The 21,112-nt window shown below is 46.7% G+C and overlaps 1 protein-coding gene and 1 long non-coding RNA gene across 10 annotated transcripts in view; both read left to right on the forward strand.

Moving 5' to 3' along the window:
• Positions 1 to 4,214: 4,214 nt before the first annotated feature.
• LOC107316390 lies at positions 4,215 to 18,476 on the forward strand. Of its 2 annotated transcripts, XR_004308090.1 has the most exons (5): positions 4,215 to 4,287; positions 14,614 to 14,870; positions 16,353 to 16,500; positions 16,614 to 16,803; positions 18,362 to 18,476. It is a non-coding gene; the product is annotated as an uncharacterized LOC107316390 (long non-coding RNA). The 2 variants fall into 2 exon arrangements; XR_001556319.2 differs by lacking the exon at positions 4,215 to 4,287 and having other exon boundaries at positions 14,105 to 14,870.
• A 1,370-nt stretch (positions 18,477 to 19,846) lies between these two features.
• The window catches only part of HDAC4 (histone deacetylase 4), a 186,954-nt gene continuing 185,688 nt past the window's right edge, over positions 19,847 to 21,112 (forward strand). For 6 of the 8 annotated variants that reach the window (XM_015867780.2, XM_015867787.2, XM_015867786.2 and 3 more), the window contains exon 1: positions 19,852 to 19,964. The gene's annotated coding sequence lies outside the window, so the exon portion shown is untranslated. Of the gene's footprint in view, positions 19,965 to 20,338; positions 20,433 to 21,112 lie in introns of those variants that run through there. The other 2 variants (XM_015867781.2, XM_015867782.2) reach the window with 2 other exon arrangements.

Consider the following 21,112-nt stretch of genomic DNA (forward strand, 5'->3'; position numbering starts at 1 on the left):
CATGCTTGAAAACGTGCAGAATACTCTTCTTATTTTTTTCAGCCCAATTTAGTTTCAAGGGGAAGTTATTGCTCTCCCACCTTCTCTCCACAGTGTGGGTCACTTCCATTTAGAACTCCTTCATGTCACTCTGCTTCTTTTCCTAATTTCATTCTATTTCTGGGTGCGAAACAAAATGGGGGACAGCGTCATGTTTCTGTTGCTTCTGATTTTGAACATCTCCTGTCCTATTGGCATAGAGCGAGGTGACCTCCTTCACTGGACAAAGCACCCTTGTTCCCTGGGGTATGTCCAGGCACAAGGCACGAGGCACCAGCCCTTCTCCCACCTCCTCCCTTCTGTTTGGTAAGCCATCACAGAAGCCTTCCTCAGACCTGCAGGAGACTACAGGGAACATCACTGCACTGCTGTGCAAAATTGCTACTCTCTTGTGTCTCGCCACTGCTGAAATTGGTTAAGAGCATCTGACTGCGAACCAAATTTCCTCTCCATCATCTCCTTAAGCATACAGATTGTTTGGCAGATTTTGCCACCCCTCGAGCATGAGTTTTAAAGAAACAACCAACAAAACCACTTGTTCGGAGAGCTAAAATCCTGCAATGAATTTCCTCAAACAAAAACACAGCAGCCCTGGTGCAGACCCCACATAGGATGCTGGAGAGCTGAGCTTTCCGAGCAAGTGGGCTTCTGCTTTTTGTCAGCTGATCACTGAAACAGATGAGCTAGTGCAGCATTTTGGGGTTGGAGACAAAACTTCATTCTCCCAGCTTAATCTGCTTCCTTGCAGAATTCCCAGCCTCTCCTGGTAATGAATTCCAAGCACAGTGTTTGTGGGAGGCTGTGGCGTTTCTCACTCACAGAAGTCTGAGCCCTGCTTTCATGTGTGCAGAATGAGTTTGTCCTCCTAAATTGGTGTTTGCTCTTTTTCAGAAACACAGAGTTGGATTGGGCTATTAAGTGTGTCCACTGAGTATGTTGGAGATGAAAACACTAGATGAAGGGGATTACAAAGCTCTTTTGAAGCTGATCAGGTATGGCATCACAAGCCAAAAGAATTTACGTTCTTAGGGTCCAGAAACCTGTTGTTCTCTGAGCCATTGCCTCAGGAGCTGTGTGCTCCCCTCACCCTGCTTTCAGCCCCATGGAAGCAGCACAGAGAGCAGCAGGCTGTAATTTGCCAACAGGGCTGTGAACCTCAATGAGCACTTCCTACGTGTCTATGGGAAGATTATCCTATCAAGTCCCATGCTTCTCTGAAAGGTAAGTATTTAAAACATGACTAACGCTGATAGATGCTATTATTCTATTTTATTCTCCAGCTTGTGAGTAATGTATCATTATAAATGGGGATGCATTCAGAAAAACATCATCTCCCTGCCGGAACGTGGGCTCTGTTGGCACGTGGCTGCTTTGCCTACAGATGCCAGGTCCCTCTCCTCAACCTGAACACCCGCTGTCCCTCATTCGAAATCTTCCTGCTCTCATGGCCATGACCACTTGCATTTTTGAGATCACCACTGAGTGATGAAGCAATGGCCACTGCACAGCCACTAGGGCAACTGGCGATAGCAGGCCTATAGAGGCCACTTTGAATCACTGATCAAATAAAACTCCTCACTAACAAAAGCTTATACCAACATCTGCCTGATCAGCAGGCTTGGGCTTTTGTTTCAGGGCTTTGGGGGATAAAGACACCACAGAGCACACATGCAGCAGTCTGCTCATAGGAGTGGGTCGCAGGGTCTGCAGAGGCTGGAGGTGCTTGGCCAGACCTCGGTGCCCAGCTCTGCCTTCAGCCTCTCCCTGGAGCTCTGTCCTGAGCCTTCCAACCAAAGAGAGCTCTCAAAACGTGCCCGTTTAAAAGGCCAGTTTAGGCAGATGGCTTGGTTGTGTTATTGAGCGCCACCTCACCCAGGTCTCTGTGTTTTGGTGGCTCATGCTTGTGTCACAGGGCTGCTGCATCCCTTTGGTCTTGTCCTGTGAGGCCCAGCATCCCAGGTGCGGGTCCTCACTATCCTCCATCCGTCCTTCATACTCAACTCTTCTCTCTTCAGCCTCATGCAAAAGAAAACTGGAGGGTTTTTTAGTTGCTTTTTCCCTCACCTCCCACTGTGTGGGTTGGGGTTCTTCCCCCCCCCCCCCCCCCCCNCCCCCCACCCCCCTTCCTTTTTTTTGGTTTATATTATTGGAACATTTCCTCTCCTGTTTTTATTTTGAATAGAGGAAGAGCGCCTGCATCCCCTGAGGTGTTATTACGCTGAAAGGCTGCTGATTTGACTGTGAGGCACTGCTCGCACCTCCCACACTTGTGCAGTCGGTGACGCACACTGCGATCGGTGGAGAGGGGATGAATAAACCCAAGCTCTCGCTCCTCGCCTGCCATCCCAAAAAGAGGGGGGTGGAGGAGAGAGAGGGAGGAAAAAACTGGGCTCCGGGAGGGCAGTTTTAAGAACTGTTTTCTATAGAGCTAAGGAAACTTGCTAAGATATCGATCTCCATCACACAGGAGCCATGAAACTTGTGGGACCACTGGATATCACTTGTCTGCATGAAGACAGTATGCCAAGCAGAGCAGCAAAGTGGCTGTCGAGTACCTGGGCTCCCTGAGCTTAACAGATGACCTGAAATTGATTTCTAAGGTCCCTTCCAACACGCACGAGACTATGATACTATGATGATATGTTGGAAGAGTCAGATTATTTTCCTTTTTCCTCTCATTCTGGAATGGGTCTTGCCTCTCTGCATATGACCCCGTGCTGTGGAGTGTGGCTCTTTGAGATGATGTGCAGGCAGGATTAGAGACCAGCACTGAGGTTTTATCTCTAGTTTCCCTCGGAAAGCTTTGCCTACAGCTTCTCGCACCCAGAGAGTGCTCCTCCAGCAGATCCACCCCCAGCCTTACTCTGGGAAGGAAGTGGCATAGAATCATAGAATGGCATGCAGAGGCTGCTGCTGCTTGTCTGAGTGGTTAGCGCCAGCCTTCAGAGCTGTCACATTAAGGATGCAGCCTGGGTGTAGCTGTATCCTGGCTGTGCCCATCATTCATGGGCAAGTGTTTTTATGCCCCACATTTCATCCCTCAGACTGTTTTTAATAATTGATATTAACACTCTACGATGAAGAAAATGGACGGTAGGCCATCGTTTACCCATTGCATCAATAATAAATGGAGCAATGCCAACACATCAATAGCAAGCTTGTTTGTCCTCACAGGGCTCCAGACTTGAAGAGATAGAGCACGAGCAGGTGATCAGGCTAAGGTACCTTCAATCAGGGGAGGAAACAGAGATGTATGATGCAACACAACACTACCCTTCAGGAGACTGGGTAAAGTTTTATGTGCTATGTAAGTGCAACACAAGTTGCTTCCTGCAGGAAACTCCTTTTTCCTGGTTAATGCTGCATCCCCTAGAAACTGAAAACTTGACTTCAGCAAATGGTTTCTGACACAAACTCAGACCCACGTTCTCCGAGCCACTACTTGTCCTCCTGATGCTGCCAGCATCTCAGTGATGAACAAAGCAGATGCTGAAACATCTGTGCTGAGCACACTGCTGTGGGCTCCCACATAGCACAGACACCACATTAACAATGGATGCATTTACAGTGATGCGTTCTGCCAGATCAGGGGTGTAATGCCTGGCTGCCATTAACGAGCATCTATGCTGCAAGATCAGACTAGTTAGTAAAGTAAAACCCTGAAACATGGGTAGTATGGATATAGAGTGACTGATTCACGCTACAAATCCACTGCTGTCATTTTACACCACTGTTTCATATTGATGCACTCTGGTCAACTCCTTAGAAGAAGAGAAATCTGTAGTTTGGAGCATGGGAACTGATAATCTGTGCTCATGTTAAACCTTGTAGTTCCTCATTTTTTGTGGTCTTTGAACTGGTTTCCAGCTTGTCTATGTGTGGCTGCTACAAGGAAAGACTGCGAGTCCATGTGCAACGTTCTCATTCTTTGTTGCTAATGCAGTTTTTCTTTTTCCTTTATCAAAGTGAAAGCTTCTTTCAGGTTCCTCTGCTTCTACCATTGGCCTCAACTGAACATGCTGGCAATACATCTGTAGTGGAAATGCTAAGTCAGAGCTTGAACCACTGATTGGGCACCTGGTGGGAAGGCAGGGCCAGACATGGGGGAGCTCAGGTGCATGCAATGCACTGAGTGAACAGAGGTGCTGGAGCCAGGATCCACCCATTCTCAGACCTCATTTAAGGGTTGGCAGTGGAGGTGAGGGTATCTCTTGCTGGGGATTCCTGCATGCCTGAGGCCTTCCAAAGGTAAGCATTTCCCCTCCACCTCCTAAGGTGCTCCCTATCTGCTGTACTGTAAATCCAGCAGCTGCCTGGGAAGCTGAAGTTCCTGTAAGAACTGTGGGGAGTGACCTTGAGACCCCAATTACACCCCCTGCCCCTCTTTGTACACTTAATTGTTGGCAGTGGAGGCAAGGGTTATGCTGGAGGTCCATGTCTGCCTGAGGCCTTCTGAAGGAAAGCAGTTTCTCCTCTTTATTTCTGTGCCTGTGGTTGTTGTATTTGAGTAAATTCTTACTTGCTGTAGCTTGGGATCTTGCTGCTCTGCTGTCACAGCTACACCTTCTATTGCATTACAGCATCTGATGCTGCATTTTGTTCTGCAGGCCACGTACCAGAAACATTTTTGTATCTGGCAGTTGTGCTGCAGACATCTTTGTTCAGAATTCCTAGTACTGCAAATGTGATGTTAAGCTGAGATGACTGTGTCTCTCCTTCCACACCAGCCACTCCATGTCCTGACCCTCAATACTTGCGCATGAGTGGCTGCTCTTTAACTGGTTCCCATGGATAACTCTGATCTGGCTATCCAGAGCCATTCCTCTGGAATTAAAATTCCCATTGACCACAGCCTTCTCCCTTTACAGCAATCCTTCCTGAAAGCCAACAGTGTTTCAAAGGAATTGCTGCAGATTCAAAACTAACTGTGAGAGTTTCAGCTTTGTACCTCGTTAATCCCATTCCTAACTCTTGGCACCAAGCAAAGAAAAACACTCCTCGTGCCTTGCTCTGTCCTGGCTGCAGCTCTTGCTGTTCTTACCACAGTTAGCTGATTCAGGTGTAATCCTGGCAATAGCATCCCTCCCTGTCTTTCCCTTTTGGCAGGCCCAGCAATGTTTATTTCCCATACCTCTGCTTCTCTGTGTTCTGTACACTGTTTTGTGCATCTTCTGTAGCAGGAGCTTTTGTAGAAACCCTTGGTGCTGGGCAGCTGGCCTCTTTGCTACCTCTTGTTCTGCTTTCTTAGACCACAAGCTTCATAAATCTGAAAAAAGGAGCAGTCATTTTCCAGAGAAGAAAGCCTGGAAGACCTGGCTGCTGCTGGGACAAGCTCTGCTTTGCTGCTTGTTCCTTGTATCCGACATGAGAAACTTTCCAGGCAGCTGGTAGTGCTACAGGGGGTTGGGGGGGGAAATCCTCTTGTGCTGAAGCTGGAATGTTTCACTGGCTTAGTTTGATATTAAGGAAGGTGTTGGGGAGTCCAAACAGATTTCTTAGTAGATCCAAACTGGATGCCTACGTTTATTTATTTATTTATGTTCTCCCCTGCTGCTTTTCTTCTGTCTGGCCACAGGGCAGAAGATAGAACAGCATTCATTTCCAGAGTGCTCTGCTGCTGGGCAAGGCACTTCTCTTCCCAATGCTGGCTGGCAGCACAGCCCTGCAGCTTGGCTGCCTCCCCTTCCACTGGGAAGGTTAAAAAAGGAAAACCCGAACCTCAAACCGACCAAAAAAAATCCCTCCTTGAAACTAAACCCGATTTCCGACTCTCCTTTGAAAAGGAAGTGCCTTTCTTCCCATGCAGCTCTAACAATGACCCTCTTTGCTGTCTGAAAAGTTAAGCTGCTCTGCTCTGATGTCTCGTTGAGTCCCTGCAGATTTTAAGTAGCTTGATGTATATGGCTCTCTGCCATTCCCTTGCCAGGGATATTTTTAAATAGCCATTATTTTGGTGGGAGACATGAAAAGCCAAGTTCTCTCTATTGCTGGCCGTGCAAATCCCGCTCCTGAGGCTGTGTTGAAATGGCTGATGTCAGGATGCAGGCAACAGCGTTTTTTGGCACTGCTGGGAGGTGAAATTCCTCTTGGCAGGAGCAGCACAGCTGTTTCTTTTATCTGTGTTCATGGCAAGGGGCTATAGGTGGGGAAGGGAGGGATTAATGTTTGCTACAGAAGTTTGAATGTTTTGGAAGCACTATAAACAATGTGTGTTGGGGGGGGGAGGTGGGAGGGAGAACAGTGTCACTGTCTTGTCAGTGTATGGTTCAGCTTATGTTTGCCTCTGTCTTTCAAAGAGCTTGAGCCTTCCTATACTCTGAGCTAGTGAGAAATTGCTTGCTAGCTGTGAAGCAGCCTGCTTTTCTCTCTGGAATAGTGGAAATGTTTCAGGACATTATTAGGACTGGGAAAAAAACTACCCAGCGTGTCAGAAGAGAATTTAAATCAGGCCCAGAGCAACTGGCACTCGGATATGACAATTTTATGGGAGTACTGCAAGGCAGGTATGATTACAGCTCATATAACAAGCTGAGAAGTGAGAGTAAGATACTGTGAGCACATTAAAGACAACAGTAGTGTGCAGTCTGGGTGCTCGTAAAGATACAGTTCATTCTGTCTCTTCATAAAGAAAGACTGTTACCTGTTGGATGCTGCTCTGGCTTCCAGTGATACAATTAACGGAGTTTGTTTTGGACTAGAGTAGATGATCTAACCATGAATAATGTCCTAGATTACATCCTGAAATGTCAGCATCACTGATGGCAGCTCCCATCTTCAGGATGTCTTCACGGCAGCGTTCTGGATGTGTTATTTTTCCAGGTGGTTTCAGATAATAGCAGGGTATGAAGAGCTCTGCTGTCAGTAAAATATCAACACAGGCAACTCTCAGCAGGTAGCTGGTAATAAAAGATTCTCATGCTGGCAGCGGAATCTGTGGATTAGGATTTACTGCTGCTTTGGCAACTAGAAAGAATGAACATTAAAACTATCAGTGCCTGAGAATTCAGGGTGTGAAGGGAAGGAGTTTTCCACCTGGCTGGGACCCCCAGTTTGTATCCTTGTCTTCCTATGCTGCTTGGTCTACACCCCTCTGGATTTCCTCCCCTTTCCAGTTCACTCTGCTGAAATGTTTTCCTTTCCTAAAAATACTTCCCATCCTTTCTGAGGCTGCTGCTTAAATGAAATCATTTGGCTGTTGAGCATGTATTGTGCAGTAAAGGTTTAAGTAACAGCTGGGGAGCCCCGTGGACCTTAGTCAAGAGTACCCATGTCCATGGCGGCATGTGCAGAGATGTAAGAGTTAACAAGCTTAGGTGCTGCTAGTAAGATCACAAGTGTTTCTAGCCAGAGGCTCTGGAAAGAAGTAGTAAGGGCCAGTGGCTACAGGCTTAGCAGCTGAGCTGCGAGGAGATGTTCCCGTGAGCATCCTTTGATTCACCTCTTATTCTTATAAGCCTCCAAAATGAGCCTGACTGCACAGGCGAGTCCTGTGGCCAAGATCTGGTGCTGGTTGCCTTAGGAAGGGGTAAAGCAGACAAGCACCAGCTTTCTCCTATAAATACCTTGCCAGGGAAAGGATGTTTTTCAGCAGGGCCAGCTGGGATCAGTGAAGGAGATGACTGCTGTGCTTTCAGTGAGAAAGTGAAGGAATAACTGGTCATGGGAGACCCCATCTAAAAAGGCTGGAAATAGTGAACTGGGAGGGAAGAAAAGATGTTTTGTACTTCTGGCTTCTTCAGAGGTTTCTCTGTCTCACAGCCCAGGCCCTGGTCCTGTAACACACACAGACCTGGTGGATCAGTGGAAGGGGGTCACCCAGGTGCTCACTGCTTCCTACAGCATAAAGAGAGCTACAGATGAGGATGTATGCTTGGTTCCAGTCACACAGAGTGTGGTTTTAGGATAGATTTTATCCCTTTGTCACCAAACCAAGCACCTTATCTGAGTCTTGCAGCTCCTCGGTTTTGTCTCTGTCACAGACATTTCCCTGCCCTCAAATTCTCCACCTCCTCTCCTTTTCAGCATAATTTCTTGTATGGCCACAAGCAGTACTGCGGCCAGTCGTTTTTAGCTGGATTAAATTTGACTTGATGCCTTGCTGGTGACAGGAAGGGGCAGTTCTCTAAAGTCATTTCTGTCAATTCTTGGATCTTGTTTGGCACAGTGGTGTCCCATGTTGCGCACAGGGATCACAGGTCTCTCTGATAACAGCAGTCAGTCCATCAGGGAAAGCACGGAGCGGCAGCTTTGGTTCTAGTCCAATTGTATCACCTTTCCATCACAAAGAAATATAGTCCTACAGTGCTTAACAAAGAAAACTTGTTAGCAATAACTCAGCTGAATGTAAACAAATCTACATGATGCTCCATATCACAAGTTGGCTGTTCAAACACGGAACCTAAGGCATAGCAGTAGATCACCAAAATATATGGCAGGTATTATCATAATATCTGCTTCTCAAAGAATTAAAATGATCTTTTGGGGCATTTGGCTATCTTCAGCTCTTGAAGGAAATATTCCCCTAGCTGCAATACATTCAACTGTCTGATAAGTACAGTCAAATGAAGAAATTAGGTTGTGTAGTAACAATACATGGGAAGAAAGTAACACGGCCTCTTTGGGAACATTACCTGGCCCAGTGTGTGAATATCTGAGGGTATGAAATCTGATCTTGCTCAAGAAGGGGGGAGGTGTTGCAGTAACACTTCTAAAGGATGTGGGTTCCCAAATAGTAGGTTTCCTGAGGGTCTCTCCAAAAATTAGGCTTGAGAGAAACTTCTCTTCTGGGCTTACTCACTTGTCTGACAGTGACTGGGGAGAACTGCTGTGTGGTTGAGTTGTTCTGATTACTCTTGCTGTTAACACTTCAGCACTTGCACTGGTTGTCCAGAGCCTTTGGCTTACTGTGCAAGTTGAGCAGATCTCTCTCACTTTCCTCCTGCTCTTCCACTATGGACCGCTATGGTCTGGTCAGACCACCTCTCTATCCTTAGAACTGAGTTGTTTCAGCACTGGCCTTTGGGGCGGGTTTTCCAGTCTCCAGCCTCAAGCTGTGGCTCCTTCTGCCTTGCTGCTTTCCAGATGTGCTTCCCGTGCTGTTCCAGCCACAGTCTTGCCAAAGCTCTCTGCAGATTTTCTGCTTTGTATTTGTACAGGCACTGAAGTGAGCTCTCCCTCCTCCTTCCTGCTGGGGTTATTTGCCAGGGACTCTCTTGCTCAGTCCCCAATGAATGCAGTCCCTTGTCCTGAAAACGCGATATGTCCTCTTGTTCCTGCATGCAGCAACTTACATTTGGTTGTATTGAAAAATAATGTGCTGTTCTGTGGAGCCCAGCTTCCCATTGCTTTCCAGATTGCTCTGCATCCTTTCTGCATGTCAGGCTCCTTACATTGCGCCCAATCAATCTGACATCTGAGCCTTGCTTGCTGGGGAATAGGAAATCATAGTAAATATTTTGTAGCCTGTGCAAAATGAGTTGGTGCTCCCAGTGCAGTTGCCTCCAGGCAGGTGTTTCCATATCAGCCCTCAGACCATTCCTACACTTGGAGGCTGCTGTTGGGCTTCCCAGTGGGTGATGCTGTAGGATTTGGGCTAAACCCTGCACTGCAAGCCCACCTGGGTGCTGGGAATGTGCTGGCTGCACTGAGCATTAAGCTGGGGACTTCAGGTATCCTCACACCACACTCTGTGGTTGATTTTTGGGATGTGATTTACTTGAGGGCTGAGCCAATATCTACTGATATCAAAAGGAATTTTTCTATTGGCCTCAGTGAATGTATTTCTATGTATGTGTATTTTATTCCAGGTTAGTTTTCAAAAGAAGGGAGGGGATGAGTACAGTCAGGGCAGCGTTCAGTGTAGATAAGCATGTTTAAGTGCAGCGTCCTCTTCCTCACAGTGATTTTGCAGAAGAAAAAGGTGGCTTCTCAATGAGCACTGCACTCCCTGACACAACCTTCTATTTCTCTGTATTATGCGTCCAGCTTTCCAACCTCCAGTCTGGGTTAAGAGGTGCACCACCACCTAAACTCACACCCCTGCTTTCCTAAACAGATGAGTTATCCCAGGGTTTTGTTACTCTCTAATCTGTGCAAGGATCTTCCCTCTTATCGCAGGGCATGTCACAGCATCCATTGATGAAGAACATTGGAAACCTTAAGGGAAATCCAAGTCAATTAAGACAATTGTGCCTGCCTTATCCGTGTTCTTGCCAACTCCTCCACACTGCCATAGCTTGATGAGACAGAACTTTTCCTTGCTGACTTCCATGGATGTATTCTTACTCATCCATGTGTCTTCCCTTTGTAAATACAGAAACTGAGAACAATTTGTACCAATCTGTCCACCGTAGGTGTGAGTCTTGATAGCTTTCACTTCCCTGGACCTCCACATTTGAAGAGTGATTTACTTTAGCAGTACCTAGTCCTTTGGTGCTGAGTCAGCTTAAGATGATGGGTCACAAGCTTGACTGGTAGTTCCATTATTTCAACTTTAATTTCCTTTAGAGGGCGTAAATGACTTCAATGATGAGAAGTCATTAAGTCTGGAGACTTAATTATTGTGGTTGCTTTATCTGACCAGCCTCATGCCTGAAAATTCACACTAGGTTTTGTCTCACATCAAGAAGGCTGGTCTAGGAAAAATTCCCCTTGCTCCAAATACTCTTTCTTCCTATGCCAGTAGCTAGCTTTAGAAGTTACATCCATGCTTAAACCCTATTGACTTCAGTGGTTTTTGGAAACTATATTTAGATGAAAGCGTTGGCTCCATTAGGAACGCATGCTAGACATTCTCTCCCGGATTTTTTCAGTGTTTTTCTTATGTACCAATTATGGCTGGATCCAATGTTAATCTGCGAAACACAAGAACAGCTGTACTGAGGCAGACCAAAGCCTTGTGTGCTATCTCTGACACAGCCTGATAGTGGGTGCTTAAAGCGAAGAGCTTAAAACCAGGAGTTACACCAACTCCAGCAAACGCTCCCAGCAAGTTGTACTTTAACAGCTCACTGCACTAGAGGTTTTCTCTGTGTTTTTATGTTTCCTAGACCTTTACATTCGGCTTACTTTCCTTTATTCTGGCTAACTGCCTTTGGAGCAAACTTATACTTCTGGCCTCTGCAACCACCTATGGTAGCAAAGTTCATAACATGCAGGAAAAAGTGCTTCTGTTTGGCTTTCCATCTGCTGTCTGGGGAAGGATGTTCATCACACTCAGCTCTTGTAATGTGAGGAGTGACAACGCATCCACTGCCACTGCCTGCCTCCTGATTTGGTGGTAAATGTCCCAGAGATCCAGAAGTCACTTCTTCTCAGGTAGCAGAGGAGGTGGGCAGGCTTAAGCCTCTTCTCTCTGGCTTTTGAGAAACCAGAGCAAGCTGCATCAGCCAAACTGCTCCCACTTACACATGCACTGATGCCTACAGAGCGCTCTCCTGGAGGTGTGATTCCTGCTACCAGAAGCATGCTTTCTTCATCATGCATCTTTAATGCTTTTATGTAGCCTCCATTGCTTTGCCCAGTGTTGCATCTGGACTTCAAGCAGCTCGCAGATTTCCCTCTCAGATTTCTGTCTGCTTCCCTTTTCCAGAGGCTGACAGAGCTGGAGTTGATGCCATCTTCTTCCTGGGCTGTTTCTCACCTATGGCAGTACACACTGGTGGTGTGACTAGGCAACATCTGGATATGAAACTGTGCTTTTTCTTGGCAGATGGAAAATGTTTGAAGTCCCACAAACTCTTATGGCGTCACCTGTGGCTTGTATGCACCGCTTCAAACAAGTGCTCAGGGCACTGAGGATGTTTTTCTCTGCCTTGTTATTTTGGAATTAGGAGCTGCATATTAGCACCAAGCCCATGGCTGCTCAGATACTGCCAAGTTATATTTGATTTTAAGAGCTATGGAATCATTTGCTAGAGCACATAAAGAAGGACTCAGTGTCCTTCTGCAGAAGGTGGTTGTGTCCAGGTCCCTCTGTGCCCAGGTATCTGTCAGAAATGGGTTGACATCATTGTTGCATGGCCCTGCTATGTGAAGCAAATAAGCAAAGGTTTTGATGAGAAGGTGATCCATTTGTCCTGCTGTAAGGTAGGAACACTACTAAGGCTGACCAGTTCAGTTCCAGAGAAACTGAGTGTTGCCCAAGGGCAGATAATTTTGTTGGCAATATTTACAGCATCTCTTTGAAGCCAAATGTTTTTGGGGTTTTCCACCCCTCCCCTCACTCCTCACTCCCATTGTGACTTTTTCCCCCCATGGATGATTTCTTATGGTTTCAGGAGAGATGCCACCAAGGGTTGGCCCAGCGTGGAATTTCTGCAGTTCTGAACTGCTCTATTTGTACTCCCAGGGCTGGATTCAATTGATGAGAGGCTCCGCAGCCAACCCCCTTGGACTACACATGTGTTTATTTAAATGTCAGTGGCCCACACAGGCTGAATACCTATTAGCTGGAGTACGCATAAAATTCAAAGCACAGCTACAGTTCATATTTATTGCTCAAAGTGCAGCTCTCTTTATTGTTGTCATTTCAGTACCCTTGTATTTATGGTATTATTCAGTCAGCTCTGAGAACTTAACTAGCACTTTGCAGTGTTTCTATACTGCGAGGGTATAATATCCGTCTATAATAAATATATAGGTGAGGGATTTGAGAAAAAAAACATCAACAGCATATAGCATGTGAAAACTTCAGTAAGCAAATAAAATATTCCCTGCTAGAGCTGAGGGGAAAAAACACATGGACCCACCGGTATCACCCCAAGTCACTTAATGAGCAGTAGATGTGTGCTTCCACTCTGTTTCTTTACCTCTGGCTTTTGCCACTCTCCAGTGGTACTGCAGCATACGTGCTGTAAAGCGCCCAGCTCCCATGTGAGGTAGTGGCAGATACCACTGGGCTGTGTGTAAGTAGTGCTCTTCTGCTGCTTGATGCTCTGTCTGTGAATGACATGGGAACACTGCTGTCTGCAGAGCTGTCAGCCAAGCTTCTCAGCCAGAAACATGACAGGAAATCAGCTTGCTGTGGTCCTGGGAATGAAGTGAGCAGTTGTGGTAAATGGGTCTATTTCTGGTATACCTGTTAAAATAAAAAATACAAAAACTCGAAGAGTAGGAAAATAAAGATGCGTTTCTTCTAAATTGGTGGGTTGCTAGAGGTAGGGTAGTATGGTTAAGCTGTGGTTGGGCTTGATGATCTTTGAGGTCTTTTCCAACCTGAGCAATTCTAAGATTCTAAATGTGGGTGGAAAGATGAGAGAATGTGTCTCTTGCAGCTGGTATTCTAGAAACCTGTCCTATTTCAATTCTAACGTCTGCCTTGGTAAGGAAATGTTCTGTAAGAGACAATAGTTTCTGCTAAATGTAAAGCTATTTCTAGAGGGTTTTAAATTTCACTGGCAGCATTCAGCTGTGCCCATTCTTAGTTTGGAGGGAGGATAAAGCTCTGCTGGACTTGAGAGAATAACAGTTTAATTAAAGAAAAAGAAAAGGAACTTTTTGTTTGGCTGTGTTGTTCTGCTGACGTGAATGTGAGCGACTCCAAGTGGGGTTTTGAGCTCAAGCCCAGAAAAAGCAAAAGCACTCCTTGAAAACAACCCTAAGGTTGGAGTTCTGGACTGTGGCTTCAGAGGCTGTTTGGTAGACAGCCTTACTGAGCCAAGGTGCCCAAAGTAGTGTGATGCTCCTCAGAACTTGCCTTTAAATAGAGATCTTCTGAGAACTCTTTTGCAATGACATAAGGACCCACCTTCCTCAGTCTCCTGGCAAGGTGTGCATGGGAGGAGCAGAGGTCTGCAGTGGTGCAGTCACCTCCGAAATACGTTCATGCAATTGCATAGGACACAGCTCCTTCCTCTAGCCTGGTCATGGTAATTCCTTTGCTTTTCTGACCTTGACAACCCTTATTTTGCTTTTATCATGACAAAGGTAGCCACTTTACTCTTGGCTGACTGTAAGGTACTAGCAGCAAGGCTGAAACACTTGATAGCCTCTATTGAAAAGAGGATAATGATCCTATCAGCCACCGCTTCTTCTAAATATATGATCAGAATCAACAGCCTTGCATCTTTAGTGTTCCCAGTACTTTAATAAATGATGTTTCCTGAACAGGTTGTCTAGATGAGCCAAAACCAAGGTGACAAAGAGTATTCTCATGCTTTGGTCTGGAAGTCAGTAGCTGGGGCTCACAGCATCCAGAAGAAAGTATAAAGCTAACCTGTACAGCTCACCCACCACGTGGCCTGTCCTCTTCCCCATCCATCCTCCACTAACGCTTCAAACCTTCTCACCACATTCATAATTACAAACCTGTCATCACTGGTGAGCTATCAGGCTGGTTACTGTGTGTGTTGTGTTCACTCGATCACACAGATCTAACCAAAGAGTTGTACACTAACACTTTCTCTTCTCCTTGCTTATAGAGCAGCACAGCCCATATTGGGGCTATTATGCTTCTTATCAAATGATCTCAATGTTTCACTTTGCAATCTCTATATAAGAGCCAGGACGCATTCTGCCCCTTATTCAGTACAAGGTAGAAGGTCTTGTTTAATTAATCTAACTCTCATTTCTAAGCCACACCAGCAGCTTTCCTAGAAGTTATCCATGTCAGCCTGCTAACGTATGATGTTTGGAAAGCTTCCACGGGTGTTCGTAACTGATCCTTTAATATGCACCAAGCAACCTACTAGCAAGGCAGGAAGCTCCTGATAAGGATAAATCAAGATCTGTGAGTCTCGTCTCTTTGATGCCAACGTATCTCAACGTGAACAGCCTAAACCAAATCTGCTGGAAAGGCACAGACGCACTGCATTGCAACATCTTCTCAAGAGGTACATATTAAAAACTCTTCCTTTTCTTAAAAAACTATATGGTGCTTATTATGCAGCGTAGATATTATTGATCTCTATCTCCATTACTCGCATTCCTTTTCTGGGTTGGACTCCATTGCCTTGCAGATCTTTGAAACAGCTTGTCAGCTTTAGTTTCCGCGCCATCCCATTCAGTACTTTCTGGGTTAGTTCCTTCTCTGTCCCACTCAGCCCTTTCCCTGAATCCCACCCTTGAAATCATGGTGTTTCCTCTATCTGTTCTTCTACAAAACATGGAATTTGACTTTTTTCTTCCCCTTTTCCTAGAAGAGACCTCCTGCCCTTTCACAGGACCGATCTTTCCTACTGAGCCTGAGAAAGCCAAGTACCTTTCTTTTGTGTCCATGTTTTATAGGCGTATGTAGATATTTTAGAGCTGGAGAGGTTCTGAATCATCTGAGCTCATTGTAGCATATTCTAAATGATATTTTTAACATGAATGGCTGATTATTTATGTCTTGGCTGTCCATTAAATGACATATCAAATGAGAGGCCAAGATTCAGAATTCACAGCTAGTTATCTAATAGAGCCAACCAGGGTGTAACTCTTCAGCCTTTGGAGATGTTCCTTTCATGACACTGTTTTCCACAGTTCCATTTCACTGTCGCTGTTCTGGATGCCTGTACTTGTGTTGACATGTCGTGATCTGCTGTGATTCTCTTTAAGAAGTCAAAAAGTACCACGTCCAACAAAACATGATTTACTTTAGAGCCGCACTTGGCTTCTGTCCTTGGTCTCTGCTGATCTACTTTGTATCTGTGTGCTCTTGTCTTCCATGTGCGTAAACCTCGTGGCCAATGGGGTTTTGTTTCCAGCATGCTTATCAGCACCAATTCCAATGGCATTCCTCAAGCAAAGCTAAAGTAATACTGTTGATGCATAGTCTGCGACCAGCAATCTTGCACAATTGTGATATGTTCTGAATGGCTGCTTTTAATGGAATAAGGCTACAGGAGGAAGAAACTGTTAGGAACTGTATTAGTTTGTTGCCACTTGAGTACTTCATTCTTCTATGCAATGACCAAAGTGCCTGGTGATGGATTCTGTTGTGGTTACTTTTTGGTGCTATGCTGCCTCATTTGTATCTTCAGGTCTCCCAGTAATGGATAAGAAGTCACAGCCTTTTATCCTCATCTATTCTTAGGTAGGGAAACAGTGATATTACTGTTTTACAGATGCAAGACCAAGGCACTAATGAAGAAAAAGCCAGGTCCAATAGTTTCATTAGCTTGCAATTAATAACTTCAGGTCAAAGATGCTCTCTTCCAGACTGCACTACATTGCTGTCCTATTTTGGAGGCAGCTCTGAATTACTCCCCAGAGCTCAGCTTCTGAAGTGCAAAGCCCAGGGATATCTTGGTGCTGCGTTGCTGATCCTGTCAACGCTGGTCTATGCTCTGCTTACCTAAGTTGCACCTTGCCTTCTTGTGTTTGTCTCAAAGAGACCAAGTAGCAAAGGAGACCGGATCAGAAAAAGAAGTCATTGAGTGCAAGCTCTGCCAGCTGCTACTTAGCTGTGAAGTATGGAAGTTGCTCCTCCTGAAAGGCAATTGCTGCTCCTGAAACCAGCTGTATTTGCATGAGAAAGCTGTGAGTAAGATGATGCAAGTCTAGGATCTTTAAAAGACTAGATATAGGTTTGTTTCTTGCTCTGCCTCTGTTTAGGAGCTATCCATTCTCTTTTGTGCTCCCCACATTTTTAGAGAGCTGGTTGGCACTTACTTGGGTTGGCCCAAAGGAAATACAATCAGGCGTGTGTGAAAGAGCAAGCACTGGGTCACAGCTCTGAGAGCGGCAGTGAGAAGCACTCTTTCTCTGCAAAGCAAGGGGCTTATGGGCAAAATACAGCCATTCTCAGACAGCTCAATGAAACACACACAACCTGAACAAAAAGTAAGTATTCCATTCAACTTGTGAATGCTTGTGAGATTTATTCTTTTTTTTTTTTTTTTTTTTTTTTTGCCAGCTTTTACAGTCCACAGCCTTCTCATTCAATCTTGAATAATAGCTTTGAATTGAGCTGTAAAAGCTTCCGAAGTTTGAAGTCTTTTGACAAGTTAATTTAGCTGTATGGTAAAAAGTTTTTTCCCCGCAGATAGAATAAAGACATCGTATCATGAATGGAGTCGTCATCTGAGGGGAAGAAAACACCATTAGGATAAGAAATGATGGGCTTTATGGAGATAGTTTGTGGTTTAGTGTAATCTACTATCAATATTTCAGTAGAGAAGTATTCTACTTGTCATTCAGCTGCAAGTCAATATCTTCACTTATAAAACCAGCAGCCAGGGGCCTGACTGCATATACATTTTCATTGAAAAAGTGACTTGTTGCTTTTTGTCAGCTTGCTTTTTTTGTTCGCTTTTTGTTCCTCACAGTTATTTCTACTTTAATTGTTTGGGGTTCTTCTTATCCTGTATCATTCAGGATTCTTCTTTTTCTGGTTGAAAGAGACAGGAAAATGAATCAATATTTCCTCTAAGGCTCCCCTGTAGAGAAACACACACGTGCACACACACATGCACACACATCGCTATATCTTTTTCTCTCAGCAGCTGCCAAGGATGAAAAATCAAGGCATTCAATAACATGTAGATAAAGAATCAGGAAAATAATAGTCACTGGTAAGCTAAATGATCCAGCAATTATCCTGCCCTCAACTCCACGCAGATCTCATGTTAAAGTACAGACTCGTTTCTTGTGTATCTCTCAATTGAAGCCTCAGTGTGCTGCTAACATTGACAGCTGAAGGCAAAGAGATCTGCTCTATCCTCGCAGCTCATCAGTCCGCCCAGGAGGGATGATGTCCTACGGTAAGATCTTAGGGGCAGCAGTTTGTAGTGGCTGCACCATGTTCCTTCTCTCCTCTCAGAGGATCAATGTTACTGCTAAACAAATACGGAACTTATACAATTCAGCAAAATTTGGCAAGGAAACGTTTTCAAAGAGTATCAAGCTGAGGATGACTGCTATAAATATCCAACGCTCTCTTCATTGTTGCAAAGCTTTTTCTGTATGTTTTCGAATCCTACGTCTTCCTTACCCAGTCTTTTCTTCCCCAGCAGCAGCACCATGACTTTTCCTTGTCGCGTTTTTTTTCCTGATGGTAGAAAGGATGAAATGTGTACAATGCAGGGAGGATACAGAGCAGATGGGAGTGGGAGATAAGGCAAAGAAGGGTGACTGGAGGGAGAGAAATATCAGGGGAGAGCGATGATGGCAACTGACTGATCAGGAGGGAGGAGGGAAAGCAATCCACACATGGACACTTGCGTCTGGGCTTGACTGCAGCACTGGCACTTGGAGTAGGTGTTGCTCTTCAGTGGCAAGGCTCTAGAGGAAGCTCCTGCTGGCTTTCTCCCTAACTCGATGCTCTTTTCCCTGACGAGGAGGTGGTGGAAGGGGCAGCATTAGGATGGAAAGCTGAGAGCTCCTCTTTTGCTTTCTCCAGATTGCTGTGACTGGGTACGGAAACGAGCTGGAGCGTCGTGATGGATGTTACCTGCTTAAGGACATCAAAAAATGGACCCTTTTTGACAAACAAGTGGAATTCAGATAGAGACGAGGTGGAGGTGGGCGGGAAGCTCAGTAATTGCATTTTATTTCAGTCTTTATGAATTAGCTCTGCCAATTCCTTTAATTCAAATAGCTTTTAAGTAAACTTCTCAGCTGCAATTACAGTAAAAACAGACTATACTACATACAGTCAGCTTTCACATATAGGAAGAACGTTTTTTCTTGCTCACGTCTGAATTCTAGTTTATAGGAACAATGGCAGGGTTTAATTTTCTGTCATTATGCACAGGTTAGCCTAGACTGGATATTAATAGACACACACATATTCACACCCACGGCCACAAGTACCGCATCAATCAAATTTGGAAGATAAAACTTACACTCCATGGCAACTTGAAGGGTGCAATTTTCTTTCTCTTCTTTCATCTTTCTAAAATACCTTCAGCCATGTAGAAGGCATTGGAGGTGATAGACCCAGCCAGCTTGGAGCTGCAGGAGAGCATCCAGGGCACATATGGGGAGCACTGATTTGCTTCAGGGACCACTTAAGCAAAGCAATGCCTGTAAGTATGTTGGTGTGCAAAGCACCTTGCAGCAGCCCAAGAAATAGGAAGCCTCAGGAGAGGGCAGGCAGCCACCCAGCTGTCCATACATGGGTCCTGCTATGGCCACCGCTCATTCCATGCACTGGGCAGCTTGTGGCATAGATCAGTATTGCCTTGTTGGCTGCACAGTCTGCACTTGTGAACCTCTAGACCTAAAGCACTTATCCCCACACGTCTCTGGACACTTTAAAATAATTTAGCAGCTTATTTATACATGCAGGCATACATACACGTGAGCACACAAACCGGCCCAGAATAAAGATAGCAGAACGACCATAGGAGGAAACCTAAAACCTCACTGACCAAAAAAACAACAAACAAACAAGCCCACAAGCCAGTAGATGGTAAAAACGAGACAAAAAAGGGCTTCAGCTTTATGCAGAAGTGGCAGTATATCCTTAGACACACACTATAGGCTGTAGGCTCAAGCATAGAAGAATCACGATTGTAGATTGTAGAATGGTTGGTTTGGAAGGGGGCTCAAGGATCACGAAGCTCCAACCCTGCGCTACGTGCAAGGCCACCAACCTCCACATTTAATAGCAGCCCAGGGTAATTAATACCTGCCCGGGGTAACACACAGCGATAGAGCAGCTCCGCTGTGTGACGGGACTCCTGAGGAACCCAACGGACGGCGCCCAACGGCCGCGGGTGGGCGGGGCTAAGAGCCGAGGCGGGGCCTGATTGGTTCCCTTCCCCCGCCGCGCGCCCAGCCGGGATGAGGCGGAGTGCAAAGAGGGAGCCGAGGCTATAAATAACCCGCGCTTCCTGATTGGCCGGTGGGAAAAATGGTCGCACCACGTGACTCTCCATCTAAAAATTCCAAGATGGCGGATCCCGTCACGGGCTGAGTCCGTTGGTGGCGCGCGCGCCGCCCGTGTCCGCCGCCGAGCTCTCGCCTCACGGCTCCACGCTCCTCCCACCGGTAAGCAGGTCAGTACGCCGAGCCTCTCGCGTGGCCGGGTAGCCCCGGGGCACAAGGGCTGGGCGAGATTCTGCCCGCCGGCTTTTAATCCCGGCCCGGCCCTCCCCGTGGTTCCCTAAGGCTTCGACGGGGCGCGCGGTTGTTTTCCTCCGGGCTCCGGCCGCGCGGTGCGGAGGGTTCCGCAGGAGGGAGGTGACGGGCAGCTCCGCGCACCAATCGCGTTGTCCCTCGTGGTGGATTTGAGCCGCTGTGCGACGCGATTGGACGCGGAGCCCGGTGGGGGCGTGGCTTCCGCTCGCCCCTCCTCCCGCAGCCGGGCGGCGGCGCTGGCGTTTTTTTGTGAATGAGGCAAAAGGGGGCGGGGCTACGGCGTTGGCCACGCCCACTCGCGGCCGCGCGTGGCTCCTCCCACCCCCGGCAGCAGCGGCGCCGCCTCGGAGCCGCGCGGGGCTCGGCGCGGAGCGATGCGGGCAGCGGTGAGCGGCGGGGACGGGGGCGGCGTGGGACGGGGGCGGTGGGGCCGTGCGGGGCCGACTGGGACCGACTGGCGCCTCCTCGGCCCCGCACGGTCCCACCGCCCCCGGGTTTGGTGGAAGTCCCCGAAAATGCTGTGTTTTAGCTCGAGGGATGAGGTTTGTGCTGCGATGTTGGGGTCTTAACTTGAAACAAACCACAAAAAAAAGGGGGAAAAAAGATGGCTTGCAACGCGCGTGGCTCTGCGTAAGGGAGGTGCTGCGGGCTTTTGCTGCAGGAATTTGTCAGAGCGATGCTCGGCGCTATCATCTCCGAGCGGCGTGGCCTCTGAGCAGGGGAATGTGTTTGCGGAGCGCTTAGTTGCCATGATGGTAGGGCTGTATTTGGGAGCTGAACCGGCCTTTGATTCAAAGCACTTGCGTAATTGTTTTGGGGCATGATACGGGAAGGTTTTGTCGCTTGCTCGTTGGCACCAACTCGGCTCGTTGCTCCCAGCCTCCCCTAAAACGCTGCCTTGAAGCGAAGGGGAAGGTTTGTGTGTGCTGGGTCGGATGGGTGCCCTGTGCTTGTCCTCAGCTCCATGCTCGCTAACGGTGCCGCGATGTGCTGCTGTCACGGGCTGCCTCCAGCTGGGGCCGTGTTCCCTGCCAAAAAGCTACCTGAAGTTAATTATGCTTTGATA

Source organism: Coturnix japonica, chromosome 7 (assembly GCF_001577835.2).
Source record: "Coturnix japonica isolate 7356 chromosome 7, Coturnix japonica 2.1, whole genome shotgun sequence".
In the NCBI taxonomy this organism is placed as follows: domain Eukaryota; kingdom Metazoa; phylum Chordata; class Aves; order Galliformes; family Phasianidae; genus Coturnix; species Coturnix japonica.